This window comes from Apium graveolens, chromosome 5 (genome assembly GCF_009905375.1).
Source record: "Apium graveolens cultivar Ventura chromosome 5, ASM990537v1, whole genome shotgun sequence".
Classification (NCBI taxonomy): domain Eukaryota; kingdom Viridiplantae; phylum Streptophyta; class Magnoliopsida; order Apiales; family Apiaceae; genus Apium; species Apium graveolens.
In genome coordinates, this window is record NC_133651.1 from 314,097,853 (window position 1) to 314,114,755 (window position 16,903).

Consider the following 16,903-nt stretch of genomic DNA (forward strand, 5'->3'; position numbering starts at 1 on the left):
AGTCAAATTCATCTTAATTACATATTTTGATTTTAGATAATTACTGAGCATATTAAAAGACTATCAGAAAATGTTAATACAAGCGGCATGGTAGTCAGAGAAATGGTTATTACATGAGTTTGTTATATATAATATTACTAGCATATAACTTGTATGATGTATGGGCTGATTATAATATTTGTAATTTTATTATTTTATTATTATATTAAAATAAATTTTAAAATATAATAGTTATATATTATTGAGATTAATGAAATTAAAATATGTATGTATTATTTAGTATGTATGTATTATATTATTGAAGGATTAAAAATAGATAGTTAAAATTTTAAAAAGTTCTCCTACTATAGCCTATCAGTCGCGGGCGCGAAACCTGTAAAAAATTGGATTCTTGAATAGAAGTGATGTATCCGAATGATTTGGTATTATTTTTAAATATTGTTTTTTACCTTTTCTCGGTTTCTTAATTATTTTGTAATATTTTAATTTGAATTACTAAAATTAATTTTGGAAGTGTTTGGTTCTCTACAAAATAGATAAGAAAGAAGTTGAATGCAATTAAATATTAAGTTGCATAAGAATTCATAAATTCTTTTAGTTATATTAGATACTTGCTATATTTTTTTAATTAAATTTATATTTGTTTAAACTTTATTTTGGAAGGTGCTAACATACTTTTTAGAAAGTTGTTAACCAATAAATCAAACGAAACCATATTTCGCTTATAATAATATAATATAAATTGTGTACATGTGTTTTTTCTACGAAGAAACGATGAAACGAAAGAGTAGAGCAACAAGTATTCATTTTCCTATATATATTATTGAGATATTTGAGAAAACTGACTCTACTTTACAATATTAATGTTAGTCATACAATACTAATGTTAGTCTGGAATATAAGATCCGATAATTTAGGTAAATTTATGGCATTAACAGCATGTCCAAGGATAGCAACTTCAAGAATTTGGTATAAATTTCGACCGAACTTCTCTCCAACTCTAACAGTTTAATTTAAATTTCGGTTTAAATCTCAAAATATTTATTTAATTATTTTAAGGTCTTATAATAATAAATATATTATTTTTGTATGATGTAAGATATTATCTTTATATTTTATTATTATTATTAATTACTTATTTTATTTTAAAATTATTAATAAATGAATAATAGAAGTCTAATTAAATTTCAAATATATATGAAAAATAATAAACACATTTAGTTATAATTTTTATAATAAAACCGTTAATAAAACATTACATTCAAATAAGAAAAGTATAAATATTAATTAAATCTTAAAACATCGTTAACTAATACTAATTCTTAGAATTAGTATATTCTTCCTACAAATGCTCAATTAGTGCATCTCGAAGCGCAATATGAGCCTCCTTATTTCTAATTTTTCTGTAACGGCCAAAGAATTGTTGAAAACGTTCATCATTATCAATTTGATCTCTTTCAACTTCTGGATTTGGTGGATTTGGCAGTTCAAACTGCTCTTGAATTGGTGCACTTAAATCACGTTCATTTTCAACTATCATATTATGTAAAATAATGCACGCAGTCATTATATCTTCTTTTATTACATTTTACTCCAAAATCGTGTTGGTCCTGCAACAATTGTAAAACGAGATTTGAGTACTCCAAATGCACGTTCAACGTTTTTTTGACATGCTTAAAAATTGCGAGAAATTCGTCAACCCTGATTCAACACCAACTGTCCACCGTCCAACTTTAACCGAGGAAGATATCAGTCTGAACTTGTCTGCATTTGATATTAATTTAACTGATTGAAGAAATTGGGACAATATCAACTGGTCGCCCAATTGGAGTGAAAAAGACAAAAGGAAAACGTAAACACGAAGAAGAAATTGCTAAAATTATTTAACAGAATAATCAGCTCGTGGAACTAATGAAAAAATGAATCAAGATTCACAACGAAAAATTATCATTTGCTGAATATAAGGAAGAAAATAAGATTTTATTAAAATATTTGAACTCTATAACTGATCCAAACTTACATGAATTTGTTCGTGGTGGACAGACTAGAATCATGCTGAAAAGATCAGAAGAGCAACGTTCTTCATCTCAAAGTCGAGGATCTGAAGATGAAGGTCAACGATTTCAAAACAACCTATATAGTTACGGGGAATATTTTGACTATCTTGAAGGAAGTTGATTTAATTTGTCAGACTAAATTAATAATTTAGTTCTCATCGCATTTTCATTTATGTTGTGTTTCAAATTAAGTTTTATGTGTTGTAATCTTTATTTTAATGTTTGAATGTATTCGTAATTTGAATTCAAGAAATGCAATGATATTTATTTAATTACGTTTAAATATTTTTTAATTTAAATTATTATTTAAATAAATAATAATTATATCATAATATCGGTTAATTGCATCTATAAATACCCGAAATCGAAACTTTATGTAATAAACTAAAAGAAATACATTAAAAACTATTATTTTAACCTCGGTCCAAATTTGGACCGATGAATAGTGTCGGCCTAGGCCGACACTATTCATCAGTCGAAATTTGTACCAAGATTTAGGCCACTGTTGGGTGAATTTGGATCGAAATCGGTCCAAATTTGGACCTTTGGGCCAATTTTGGAGTTGACCTTAGGTAAACTTGTTAGCTAAAATATAATTAACTGAAATTTTGTTGAACCTGTAAGGATTTATGCTCCAGTAATGTTAGTTATATTAATTAGATATATACAGAATATTATTTTATTTTTAATTTTAAATATACAATTAAACTAAATTTAAGCTAATTATATTCAATACAATTGAAAATAAAACAATTATTTAAATAAAAAATATTTAATGACGATATTTTTATTTTTTTATATTTATGTAAATATTTTAAAGTAAATTTTATAAAATTTAAAAATTATTAGAATTATAAGTATAATAAAATTAATATATAGAAATATTACTTACAAATATATAGAAATTATAAGTGAAGCATAGTTTATTATAATATAATATTAGAATTTTGAAAATAAGTATTAAAGTTACATAAATTAAATATAAAATAAGAATTTTAAAACATAAGTTTTGAATAATATAAATATATGTATGTATCAATGAGTTTAGATTTAAATTAGATAGACAGATGTTTAAATTAGACAGAAAACTAACACTACATGATCAACGGGATAAAAAATATGTAAAAATATGACTTTTTAGCGCACACTGTTGGAGATGATGCTCTAACAACCAACCTATGTAATAGGTTGTACACAAAATACCTTAGTAATAAAGTACGTCTGTTCCACCCAGAGTCCCTTGAGGCTTAAACTAGTCATCTTTGTAAAGATGGAACTCGACCAAAAAAACTTTTAAAATATAAAATTTTGTACAACTTAACCCGGATTCAGATTTTGTTGACCACATTTTGAAATTTATATTGTATATTAACTGTGATTTAATATTTTATTGATGAGATTTAAGTTTAATTATATTTCTTTCTAATCTAATAAAAATATTTTGAAGGATTAAAATTTTGGGCCGAGCAAAAAAAACTCGAATTTGATAGTCAAAAACTAAATCGCCAACACTAAGAGATAGCATATAATAGATTTTGCAAAATGGGAAATAATATTATGCTTCATATCCTATAGCAAGTAAGAATAATTAAAATGTTACAGTATGATTGAAGCCTTGGGAGTGTCATTGGTATTGGAATTATAAGTGTGTACAGTGAAAATGAAATGCCCCCACGGCACTGATTGGTCAAGGTGTCAAGGATCGGCTTAATTGTGCAAGGATTATGATCGGGCCACGAGGTTAAAACATTGCCATAGATGGTGTTTCCATCATGTAGACCATTCGGCAATATGCCAGGAAAGAAAAAAACGTAGTAGTTCCATTTTGATTTATTTTTGCTTCAGAACTAAAAGAGAAGTGCGTTAGGTTTTTATTCAAGTGCCAGCTGAATCAGCAATCACTCCAAAGTCCAAACCAGAATCAACCTTATTTATTTTACCTTCGTACTAACCTCGTCAGATGCTGTCTCTTCCAAAGTCCAAACTTGTTGAATTGTTTTATTTTTGCTGTTCATTCATACATGCCGACATGGTAACTGGTTCAGATTTCTGAACCACAAAGCGGTTGATTTATTTTTGCTTTAAAATCTTGCATAAAACTATGTCAGCACTATCAACCTAAAATAGCATGTATCACATCTCTATGTTATTACACATGTCCTAATTTGTAACTGACTACCCAACATTTTATACATCATAGTAGCAGGACATGCATGAAATTATTTCATATATGTATTTACGTATTGGGGTTATTTTACTTTAAACAATCCTGACTGAAAATCGAGAAATAATCTCATCCATGGATTGTAGAGCCAAATCCAAATTTGTTGTTCTAATTGTTAAATACTTGCCTTTAAATACATGATGTGATCTAGCATATATAATATCTACTCCTTTAATAAATCTGGTCATACATTTGGATAAATTAAGCACAATTCAACAGAGGTCAGAGGCTGCAGCAATGCCGAGGATCAGTTACTTTTTGGTGATGGTGTTTGTAATTGTAACGATAGTGGCAGGGGAGGCGAAAAGCTTTAGTTGTGATGGACCCGAGAGAAAGAAATCAGCAGAGAAGTGTCTTCCGTTTGTAACAGCTCCTCAACTTCAAGAGCCATCTGCTGAGTGCTGCATCGCATACAGAAACTTTGTTCAAACAGCCAAAACTACAGCTGACAGGAGAAAGCTTTCTTCTTGTACTCGTGCTAGAGTTAATCAAGTACCAGTTAATACACAAAATCTTGATGCTCTCCAGAAGAAATGCGGACTCCCTTTACCATATGTGGATGATCCTAATTTCGACTGCAATACGTAAGTTTTTCAATTCCTACTCTTGCATTTACCTCTCTTGCACAATTCTAATTATGCTAAGCACGATTCATCTGTATACTATTGATTAATTAACGTGCCTTTCTTTGGCTCCTTTTAAATGTATGTGCAGTGTAAACTGAGGCGCACTGAAAAAACAAGCAGCTGGTGAATATCGCAGAAGAGAAACACCAATGTGTATCAAAGAGCTTGTTCTAATAAAAAGTTGAAAGAAAATTTCACACGAATAAGTTCAACTACGATTCCACGTATTGTTGTAGTGATCTTTTATTTGTACCAATTCCATAATTTTCCATGAAAGTTTATTGTACACAAAAATGAGTATATCATTACTCATTTTTGTAAGATTAATGTTATACTCTAAATTGCAATACTGTTGTGCATGTCAAGCAACCAGGTTGGTCCAATGACTGGGAAATCTCACGGTAATCTCCATGTCATCCAGAAACCCTCAATTAAAGCAGTCCACGATGGTATATTATGCTAATTAGACTGCTCAGCCACTGAGTCTTAGATGTATTTGGTATATATTATGCTAATTATTCTGAAGCAACTGAGTCTTGGATTGTTGGTGGCCCAAGTATTCATTGAAATGTTGCATCTTTAAGAAATATAATTAAATTCATCTAGCTAGTTGCATACTTTGCTTATAATTTAGTTGATAACGCGGTAGGGGAGAATCGAACCTTGTTGGTTCGACAAGGCATAATCCTTATTTACCATATGAGCTACACCATCACCCCTTCACTCAAAGTTAGAGTAAAAAAATATAATGGGCCTGTTTAGGGATTCTAATAAGCCAACTTATTGACTTATAAGTCCGCAACAATTTATCGACGAGTGTTTGTCGATCCAACTTATAAGTTAAATTTACAACTTATAAGCTGATAAGTTGAATGTTAGGAGTGACGTACTTTTTTCCAACTTATTTGTATTTTTTCACTTTCTTTTAAAATTTTGAGTTTAAAATAAAATTTTAAAATATTTTTAAATTTAAAATTCATGAATTAAGATAATTGTATTTAATAATTATTTATTTTAATCCATTTAAGTTAAAAAAATCTAACTTATAAGTAAGTTTATCCAAACACTTATAGAATTTATAAGTATTTATCAACTTATCACTTATTTAACACTTATTCATTTTAAATCATAAGTTATCTATTTTAAAATTACCTAAACGGACAAAATATATTGCCTTGCTACGAATTTTAAAAGCTTTTTTGAATGAACACCTTTTCTTTTATGAATGAATACTTTTTATTGAATTTGAAAAAATAATTTTTGATTAGTACTTTTGTTAAAATTTAATTTTAAATTTGATACTTCCGAAAATTCGTTAAAAATTTGATAAGTTTGGAAACACAGTTAACAACTCAAACTTCAGTGGTGAGCCAAACATAAATTTTGGACCGTATTTTTTTTCCAATAATTAATGAATTCATTGATGAATTGTATTCAGAATACAATAAACAAAGATAAAGTATACCTTTCATTCAAAAGTTGCTTATCATCTAACCGAAGATCATGCATAGATGTCCCCAGAAACTTAGATAATAAAATCTTAATATCTGAAGAAATAACCCACAGAAAGGCCTCGTTAAAACCTCCAAGAGTAAAAGCCAATGAAAAAAAATTCAAGGAGGAAAATGAGTACCTTCACCAAAGTACATTCGATACACAGCTAATAAAACTAGGGTCTTCCGATAGAGGTAAAATCGCTCGTATCATCAAAATTTGTAGTTAAATTGCATTGTACTCCGAAGTCCTTGTTTTTATGGTTGTACTTTACAATCTGAAACTCTTTATTGCACCATATCATCAAAATTGTGGCAAAATTGTCTTGTACTCCAAGTCCCATTATAGATAATTACTTTACGGCCTTATAATACGACACTCATTTATGGCTTTTCAAATATTCTGTAAATGAGAATAAAATTAAATAAGGAGAATATTTTTGAAAAAAAGAAAAGATATATCTGATCAAACGTATAATCTAACCAAAGAAAATCTTTAGTTAGATACTAAAAGCCAACAAACTGGCACACGACTGCCTCTAAAAGGTCACCCATAAAAGGTACAATATCAAATCATTAATGGCACAAAAATCTCTTAGAGGTAACAAAACCATCATTTATGTTTCAGAAAGGTACACAACTAAATGAGAATATAAATTATAAAAATGTATTACATAATTTAAAAATTGAATTAAAAAATTAAAAGATTCAGTTGCATAAAGTAAAATCGTTTAAAATTTATAAATTTAACAATATACAAACAAGATGAGCAATTATGATAATAAGGAAAAAGACAATTAAAGTCCTTGAAAACCTAAGTTAACAAAAAAAAAAAGAAAAGTTAACATATTAATGCACATAAATTACAAACCTTTATTAGAAAACTAATTTCTAAAGAAATCATTTAAATCATAAAATTTTTAAAGACATGCCAATTAAGAAGTAAAATTAGCATGTACAATTTCTTTAATAAAAATTACACAATATTTAAAGCATTCAAATTAGAAACATAAATTACCAAATATTATTCATGAAAATTAATTGTAATAAACGACAATCAAATCAGTTACAAACTTCTAAAAATTGCTCTAACCAGATTGACTTAGAAAGGTTAATTAACATAAATGTACATTTAGTGAGATTCACTAGACAAATTATAGAACAAAAAGTAAAAACCACAAAACTCGTGGATCACAAATCCTACGATGCAACTCACCAGCAACTTTAATACCTAAATTATATTATATGAAATAAAACAAAAACACATATACCTCTAAATTAGGTCAAATCCAACAACTAAATGCAATTATATACAAATCTCATATATTGTAAAACCAAGGGAAATAAGAAAACAATGATTGTACCTATTACTAGAAGGTCATACCAATAAAAACCTAAGGTTAAAATCAAACTTTAAGGCCATGAGATTATAATCCTGGGATAATAATTCGGGGATAATTAATCCCATCAAAATTAGTCATATGGATTAAATAATCTTATCCTAAGTTTGTTTGAAAGGATTAAGTGTAGGATTGGAATATAATCCTTTAGAACTTTATCCTATTTTTGTTTTGTGGATAGTACTTGGGATTGTAATATACTCCTTTAAATTTTCCAATCCTATGTTTGTTTCATATGGGATAACAACGGGGGATTATAATCTTTTAAAAAATAATTTGTAGGAGGGGATAAAACAATACCTCCTCCCACCACGCATTAGATGTGATTATAATTTTATCCTCTACTCCAACAAAATAAACATGTGATAGGATAATTTAAAGGATTATAATTTTTGGATAACCCTTCACTAATTTTTTACAAAATAAACATGAGATTGGAAAATTTAAAGGACTGTAATTCTATCCCCTACTTAATATCATTAAACAAACATGGCCTAACAATATAACAATCGAACAGATTCATGTCGGATACAGACACATTTAGATATCCCAAAATTGGACAATAGACAAATATGAACAATATAACAAAATAACTCGGACTAAATTTGAAAACATGAAAATAGAAAACATGAAATAAGACCATCTGCCTGATCGATAGATATATACATAACTGGTATTGGTTTAATAAAAAATTTGATTGATCGGTAGATAAATGGAATCATACCTCTAGATCTGAAATGATAAACTTACTCTCAGCGCCATCATTGTTCTAGATCAATCCCGTATTTCTCTAACTGAACATCCGCCAAAATTGTACCGCCGCCTTCTTCAACATTGAGCAACCACCGCCGATCTCTCCGGCGACATCCCACATAACACGCAGATAAGATTGTATTAGCTTTATTGAATTTATAGCATAATTTAACATAATTTAAGTGTAGTCCACCTAGATTTGGTTGCATTTCACTTTGGCATGTGCTTTGATTGAAGGTGACCCCATTGTACGGAAAATTAGTGTTATGGATAAAAAACCAAGGTTATTACTTGCTGTATTTAATACTAAGATTCGGGAGCTCAAGGCCTTTAATGGCTGCTCTCGTGTTTCGTGACTCGATCTGCCTTTACGAGATGCCTACGTATCTCTGTGAATTAGAGAATCAAGCCAAAAAACGTAGTTCTGATTTGTGGGGTGAGGCCCCTTATATAGATGTTGGGAGTCCTTGAATTGGACTTGGTATAGGAGACTTGGTGGGCAAGTCTCATAGTTAGAATGGACTTTGGAGTCCTAGATAGTAGGAAACTGATTCCTTATCCTTTTAGGTCCCCTTGAGGCTAATCTCCAAGGATTTATATCCTTATCGGGACTCTTTTCAACATCTGTTTTGTCCCTTATTAATTAATTACGAAATTAATTAATAATCAGGGCTTTTGGGCCTTTTTTATTCCATCAGGCCTGATCTGGTCCATCAGGCTTAACCTTTCTGGTCTGAGTATCATATATCTTTTTATTGGGCCTAGCAGCCCACAGCTTGTACAATTAATGCAGTATTTAATAATACAATCATAATTTATTTATCCCTATCATTTGCCCCCCAACTTTTGGGAAACATCGATTAGGTTTCGCAGAAGTTAAGTCTATTCGTTCCCTTACAGGGTTTCATTTTTCCGTAAAGTGTGGAGCGACCTACACATTTACAATGAATTTTCCCTTTTATTCAGGAATTATCTTAATTTTCAGGAATTTTTCCCTTATTTCCGGGATTCTTCCCTTATTTTCTGGATTTTTCCCTAATTTTCTGGGATTTTCCCTAATTTCTGGGATTTTTCCCTAATTTTCTGGGATTTTCCCTAATTTTCTGGGATTTTTCCTAATTTTCTGGGATTTTTCCCTATTTTCTGAAAATATTTAAGGAATTTCTGGATTTTTTCCCTAATTTCCGGGATTCTTCCCTTATTTTCTGGATTTTTCCCTAATTTTCTGGGATTTTCCCTAATTTTCTGGGATTTTCCCTAATTTTCTGGGATTTTTCCCTATTTTCTGAAAATATTTAAGGAATTTCTGGATTTTTTCCCTAATTTCCGGGATTCTTCCCTTATTTTCTGGATTTTTCCCTAATTTTCTGGGATTTTCCCTAATTTTCTGGGATTTTCCCTAATTTTCTGGATTTATTCCTTATCTCTGAAAATATTAACATTTTTCAGAAAATATTTAAGGAATTTTCTTATTTTTCTAATTAAACGATCAGAAAAACAGAATTTTTGTTGCTCAATACATCCTAGGCGTTGTTGATCCACGCCTAGGAGACAGTTTCCTAACAACGTCTAGGAAAACTTGCGTCCTGGGCGTTGTTGGAGGCTGATGCTTCCTGGGCGTTGTTGATCCACGCCTAGGAGACGGTTTCCTAACAACGTCTAGGAAAACTTGCGTCCTGGGCGTTGTTGGAGGCTGATGCTTCCTGGACGTTGTTGATCCACGCCTAGGAGACGGTTTCCTAACAACGTCTAGGAAAACTTGCGTCCTGGGCGTTGTTGGAGGCTGATGCTTCCTGGGCGTTGTTGATCCACGCCTAGGAGACGGTTTCCTAACAACGTCTAGGAAACTTGCGTCCTGGGCGTTGTTTAAGACAGATGCTTTCATAGATCCTAGACGTTGTGCACCCACGCCTAGGAGACAGTTTTCTAACAACGTCTAGGAAACTTGCGTCCTGGGCGTTGTTGAAGACAGATGCTTTCATAGATCCTAGACGTTGTGCACCCACGCCTAGGAGACAGTTTTCTAACAACGTCTAGGAAACTTGCGTCCTGGGCGTTGTTGAATACAGATGCTTCCTGGGCGTTGTTGTACCACGCCTAGGAGCCACACTTCTAACAACGGCTAGGGACGATGCATCCTGAGCGTTGTTGAGGCTGTTCGAGCCTTGATTCATTCATTGAACTTTGATTTTAAATCTTTTCAAAATTCAAATCTTATGGGCTTCCCGCCTTTTTCTTAGGCCCAGGCCCGTTTGTGCATCTTTGAGCTCCTCTATATAAGAGGTGGAGTGTGAGTTCATTTCTCACACTTCACTTTCACAAAAATTTCTAAATTTCAACTCTGCAATTAGTCTCTCAAGAATCGCCACCTCCAAGCGATTTCCGGCTTTCTACTCCGCCGCTTTCTGGGCTTATTTTGAAGATTCCGTTTGAATCTTCATCTTCTTTACTTACTTTCAAGAGCTTCCTGGGTTTTTGTCTTCATCCATGGCGGATTCCGATTCATCTCACTCCCATGTCCCCCAAGCTGTTGCCCGTCCCTCTAGGGCCAGCCGAGGTAAAAAATCTCTTGTACATTCCTCAGTTATTTCTCTTAGGGATCTTTTAACCGAATTTGGGCAAGCCTTTCCTAACATGTTACACTTAGATGCATATAATTATCCTTCTAGATTTGGTCCAGATCAAGTAGGTACCATAGCCCGCCTTTTTGGCATTTCTCACCCTTATAGGGCCGAGGCTCCAGGCCCAAATGATAGGGCCTGCTACCCAAAACCTGGGGCCATTCGGGTCTATAAGGAAACCTTTTATGCTGGTTTTCGCCTACCTCCTCATCCTTTTGTTTTTCGCCTTTTGGCTGAGGCCCGAGTCTGTCCGACCCAACTCACACCCAACTCTTGGCGTTTTATTCACTGTTATATGGCCCAATCTCGTAAACACGGTTTTGAGCCAAATGTTTGTGTCTTTCGTTATTTATTTAAATTTGTAAATGCTTCTGAGGACCAAGGATGGGTCAAAATAGTTCATAGATCCTTGGCTCGTTCCTGCTTTATTTCTGGCACCAATCCCGACTCGTATCCAACATGGAAGAGTGAGTGGTTTTATATATTTCTGGATTCCGAGGAGGGTTGGGACCATTTTTTCAGGCCCAACTTCTCAAAAAGTATAGACGGGTCTTTAAGAGACCTAAAATTGGGGATAGATGAGGATGCGGCCATCAAGGCCATTACTGCTGATAACTTGCACCATTGCGCTCTCATCCTTTCAGAGGGTAATTTGCAAGGTGTAGGTCTAAGTGACCTTGGTCCCGAGGGTATTTCTTTCCCCTTTTTGTTCCATTTCCTCCATTCTCTATTTGTCCTTTTTCTTACGTGCTCGTATTTGCCTGCAGCTAGGGCCGCTTTGGACACGATCTTCAAGAAGCGGGAGGCCCGTGCCGCCAAGGGCTCTGCTGTTGAGAGCCACCGCGACAAGCGGGTTAGGATTGGTGACGACCCTTCAGTCACGGTTCAGGAGGCCGTCCCTACTTTTTTATCCCAGAGGCCTCCTAGCCTTGATGAAGATAACTCTCCCTTCACCGTCACTTGGGGCCTTCAGAGGAGGGACACGGTGGTAGGGAGTTCCGAGGCTGCCGCCGTTTGGTCTCAGAGTGTGATCACGCCTCGTGACAGGGCTGAGATCGTCGAGTCTTCTGATGACCTACAGATTGAACGTCTGGGTGCTCAGGCCGTGGCTTCTGTAAGCCTCTTCCTTTTTTAACTGTTTTTTTTGTTTATTATTACTTACTGTACTTTGATATGTTCGTGCAGATGAATACCTATCTCCAGGCTGCCCTTCACAATTTGAAGGATGTGAGGACCAGCCTAACTATTGCTGAGAGGGACAGGGATAGGTACCTCAAGGCTTCCGAGGCCAACTTCACTCGTTTTCGTGAGGTAGAGAAGGAGCTGGCGGACGAGAAGGAGAAAGTTCGTAAGCTGGAGCTGGATGCTCAAAGGGCCCGAGCTGAGGTGATAGCTGAGTATAAGGCATCTCGGGACTTTCAGGATGTCCTAAATGCTGAGTACGATGCTAACTTCCCGGAGACCTTTTCTAGCTGTTGGGAGCAGATAGTAGAGGAGATTGGGAAGAAGATTCTGGAGGTGACTCTTACTGCCTATCCAGTCCCTGATATTCCTGGGAAAGAGCCTCTTCTTGATGATATCCCTCATTCTCCTATTCTTGCTTCTTCTGCTGAGGCCGAAGCTGTTTCTCCTCGAGGTGCTGATCATGTTCCAGTTCCTTCTTCTGCTGCCAATGAAGGAAACATCGATGATGACTTCTTCAAGGATCTTTGAGTATTTTGTTTTTCTTGTTTGGCCCATTGTGGCTTTCTATGTATTGACTTAATCGCATTCAGAACTTAATACCCTTCGGGGCTTGTATTCTATATGTTGCTTTTCTTGCCTTTTTCTGTTTTATCTTTACAATCTTAATATGCATTTGAACCTTAAACATCCTTAGATAGAAATAATTTCAAACTCTTTAATATGAAGTCTGGTTTTCCAAAACCTTACATAGCATGGGTTCGACCCTAATCAACAATAACTAGACAATGTAAATTCTACTGGAATATAAAATCCTATGCAAGCAAAGCTTCAAGGTGCTTTTAAACCAATGACAAGTGAGAATCGTACTTCTCCTATCTTACACATAGTAAACCTTCAGGTTTTGTGCGTGCCAGGTCCTCGGGACTTCAAAACCTTCCATAGTTTCCAGCTTATAGGTTCCTCTACCCTGAACGTTCTTGACTCTGTACGGCCCTTCCCAATTCGGGGCAAGCTTTCCTTTCTGTCCAACACCAGAAGCCTCTATTTTTCTCAAGACTAGATCTCCTTGTTTAAAAAATCTCTCTTTAACCCTTAGGTTGTAATAGAATGAAGCCTTTTTCTGATATTCTACTATCTTTGCATGTGCCTCATCTCGCACTTCATCAATTAGATCCAGGGCTAACCTCTGCCCTTCCTCATTTTCTACAGCATTGAAAGTCTGAATCCTTGGAGAGGAATGCGATATCTCCACGGGAACTACTGCTTCTGCCCCATACGCCAACATGAAGGGAGTTGCTCCTGTCGTAACTCTACAGGTAGTCCTATAGGCCCATAATATGGGAAGTATCTCATCCACCCAATTATTTCTTGACTTCTCGATCCTTTTCTTTAATCCATCCAGGATTATTCGATTTGCTACTTCTGCTTGCCCATTAGCTTGTGGGTGAGCCACAGAGGTGAACCGTAACTCAATTTCGTTTTCTTCACAATACTTCTTGAATTCCTCGTTGTTGAATTGTGTTCCATTGTCAGTGACGAGGATACGGGGAATTCCATATCGGCACATAATGTTTTCCCACAGGAATTGTGCAACCTGTTTAGTTGTGATTTTGGCCAAGGGCTTGGCTTCAATCCACTTAGTGAAATAATCAATGGCTACCATCAGAAACTTCCTTTGTGCTGTGGCCATAGGGAAAGGCCCTAGAATATCCATCCCCCACATAGCAAAGGGGATTGGGGAGTTGATAGAGGTCAGCATCTCGGGGGGTAGTCTAACAACTGGTGCGTGCTTCTGACAGCGATCACACTTCTTCACATATTCTTTGGCATCAGCCATCATTTCTGGCCAATAGAAGCCTAAACGAGTTATCTTATGAGCCAAGGCCCTGCCCCCCAAGTGTTGTCCACAAATACCTTCATGCACTTCTTCAAGAGCCAAGCGTGCCTCATCGGGCCTGAGACACCTCAAGTAGGGAACCACGAAAGATCTTTTGTAAAGAATCCCATCTATCAAAGAGTACCTTAGTGCCCGAACAGTTAAATTCCGTGCTTCAGTTGCATCACTTGGCAACCAACCGGTCTGAATGTGAGCCTTGATGGGATCAATCCATGACGTCCCCAAGCCTATGGGAGCCACCAGCTTAACATCTATGCTTCGTGTCTTCAAAACACGGAAGTACACACTTCCTGAACTTTCTTCAATCTCAGACGAAGCGAACTTTGATAGTGCATCTGCCTTAACATTTTCTTCCCTTGGAATGTGTTCAACATGGCACTCATTAAATTGGGTCATCACAGCCCTTACTAGGCGGACATACTTAGCCATCGTATCATCCCTTGCCTCGAATTCTCCCTTTACCTGGGATATGATCAGCTTCGAGTCTCCACGGACCTTTAAGTTTTTGACTCTAAGTGTCCCAGCTAGACCAAGGCCAGCTATTAGGGCTTCATACTCTGCCTCATTGTTTGTGGTTGGAAAATCTAGCTTCATAGCATACTCAATTAAGAACCCATCAGGGCTTTGCAAAACCAACCCTGCTCCACTGGAATTTGTTTTTGATGCTCCATCAAAATAGAGAACCCAATATTCTTTCTCCTTATCATTCTTCTCCCTGTCCCCATTGTCGACTCCCTTGTCTTGAGGTATGGTATCTTCCTGCCCCCCGACTTCTTGGTTGGGTATGGTACATTCCACCACGAAGTCAGCTAGTGCCTGGGCTTTTATGGCCATACGTGGCTTATACTTGAGATCGAACTCTCCCAACTCTATTGCCCACTTAATCAGTCTCCCACTTGCCTTGGGACTGTGAATGATATTTCTCAGTGGCTGATTTGTTAGCACTTCAATTTGGTGAGCTTGAAAATAAGGACGCAGCTTTCTTGAAGCCATTACCAAGGCTAAGGCGAATTTCTCAATGGCTGAATAATTCAACTCAGCACCATGCAAAATTTTGCTGACATAGTATACGGGTTTCTGGACTTTCAGTTCCTCCTTAACCAACACCGCGCTCAAGGCGCTCTCTGAAACAGCCAAGTACAAGAATAAAACTTCATTCAGAACTGGCTTGGCCAACAACGGGGCCTGGCCCATATACTTCTTTAATTCTTCAAATGCCTTCTGATTTTCCTCACTCCATACAAAGTCTTTGATGTTCTTTAGTGACTTGAAAAATGACAAGCACTTGTCTCCTGACTTGGAGATGAATCGTCCTAACGCAGCAACCCTTCCTGTGAGCTTCTGAACATCCTTGACAGTTTTGGGGGGTTCCATGTCCAGGATTGCCTTTATTTTATCGGGGTTTGCCTCAATTCCCCTCTTCGAAACCATCAATCCCAAGAATTTTCCAGATCCTACTCCGAAAGCACACTTCGTCGGATTCAACATCATCTTGTGGTACCTCAGGACCTCAAAAGCTTCCCTTAAATGGGCTATATGATCAATCTTTACTAGACTCTTGACTAACATATCATCAACATAGACTTCCATAGTCTTACCAATAAGATCCTTAAAAATTCTATTCACCAACCTTTGATAGGTGGCTCCTGCATTCTTGAGACCAAACGCCATAACAAGATAACAATAAACACCAAAGTCAGTGATAAATGATACCTTTGGAATGTCATCCTTATGCATTTTGATCTGGTTGTATCCGCTAAACCCATCCATGAAACTCAACATCTCATGTCCAGCGGTGGCATCAATCAAGGTATCAATTCTAGGCAGCGGAAAACAGTCTTTGGGGCATGCATCATTCAGATCGGTGAAGTCTATACACATCCTCCACTTTCCATTAGCCTTCTTCACCATTACAGGGTTTGCTAACCACTCCGGAAATTGAATCTCCTCAATGAAACCAGCCTCTAAGAGCTTTTCCACTTCCTGCCTTATAGCCTCTTGTCTTTCCGGGGCAAAATTTCTTTTCTTTTGTTTCACTGTCTTCCGGCTTGGATCCACGTTTAGCTTGTGAGTAATTAACTCCGGGTCTATGCCTGGCATATCAGCTGCTGACCATGCAAACACATCACTATTTTCTTGCAAAAATTTCACTAACTTTCCTCTAAGGGGCTCCTCTAATGTGGCTCCAATGAAAGTCATCCTCTCAGGATTCTTGGGATCTAAAGGAACCGAAACTAATTCTTCTGCCGGCCTTCCTCTATTCTCATCATTTTCTCGAACATCCATATCTTCAATAGGAAGAACCTGCCCCCCGACTCCATCTGCCCTCAAAGAGGCCACATAACAGCTTCTAGCCATTTTTTGATCTCCTCTCTCTTCTCCAATCCCGTTTCGGGTGGGAAACTTCATGACTGAATGGTAGGAAGAGGGGACTTCCTTGAAGGCATGTATCCCTGTTCTCCCCATGATAGCATTATAAGTTGAACTAGCCTTTACCACCACAAAATCCAGCATCTGCGTTGCTTGCCTTGGCTCCGTACCTATGGTGGTTGGCAATTTAATTATCCCTTCCACAGGACATTCTACTCCAGCAAATCCATATATCGGCATGTCGGTTGGTGTCAACTGGGAGTCGTTATACCCCATC

At 35.8% G+C, this 16,903-nt stretch overlaps 2 long non-coding RNA genes across 3 annotated transcripts; one reads left to right on the forward strand and one right to left on the reverse strand.

The window, feature by feature from the left end:
* Positions 1-4,173: 4,173 nt before the first annotated feature.
* Positions 4,174-8,815, reverse strand: LOC141659440 (uncharacterized). Of its 2 annotated transcripts, none has more exons than XR_012549770.1 (3): positions 8,525-8,815; positions 6,373-6,803; positions 4,174-4,856 (listed from the first exon to the last, which is right to left on the reverse strand). It is a non-coding gene; the product is annotated as an uncharacterized LOC141659440 (long non-coding RNA). The 2 variants fall into 2 exon arrangements; XR_012549769.1 differs by having other exon boundaries at positions 4,850-5,011.
* LOC141659441 (uncharacterized) lies at positions 4,726-5,256 on the forward strand. The gene is made up of 2 exons (XR_012549771.1): positions 4,726-4,865; positions 4,996-5,256. It is a non-coding gene; the product is annotated as an uncharacterized LOC141659441 (long non-coding RNA).
* Positions 8,816-16,903: the final 8,088 nt, after the last annotated feature.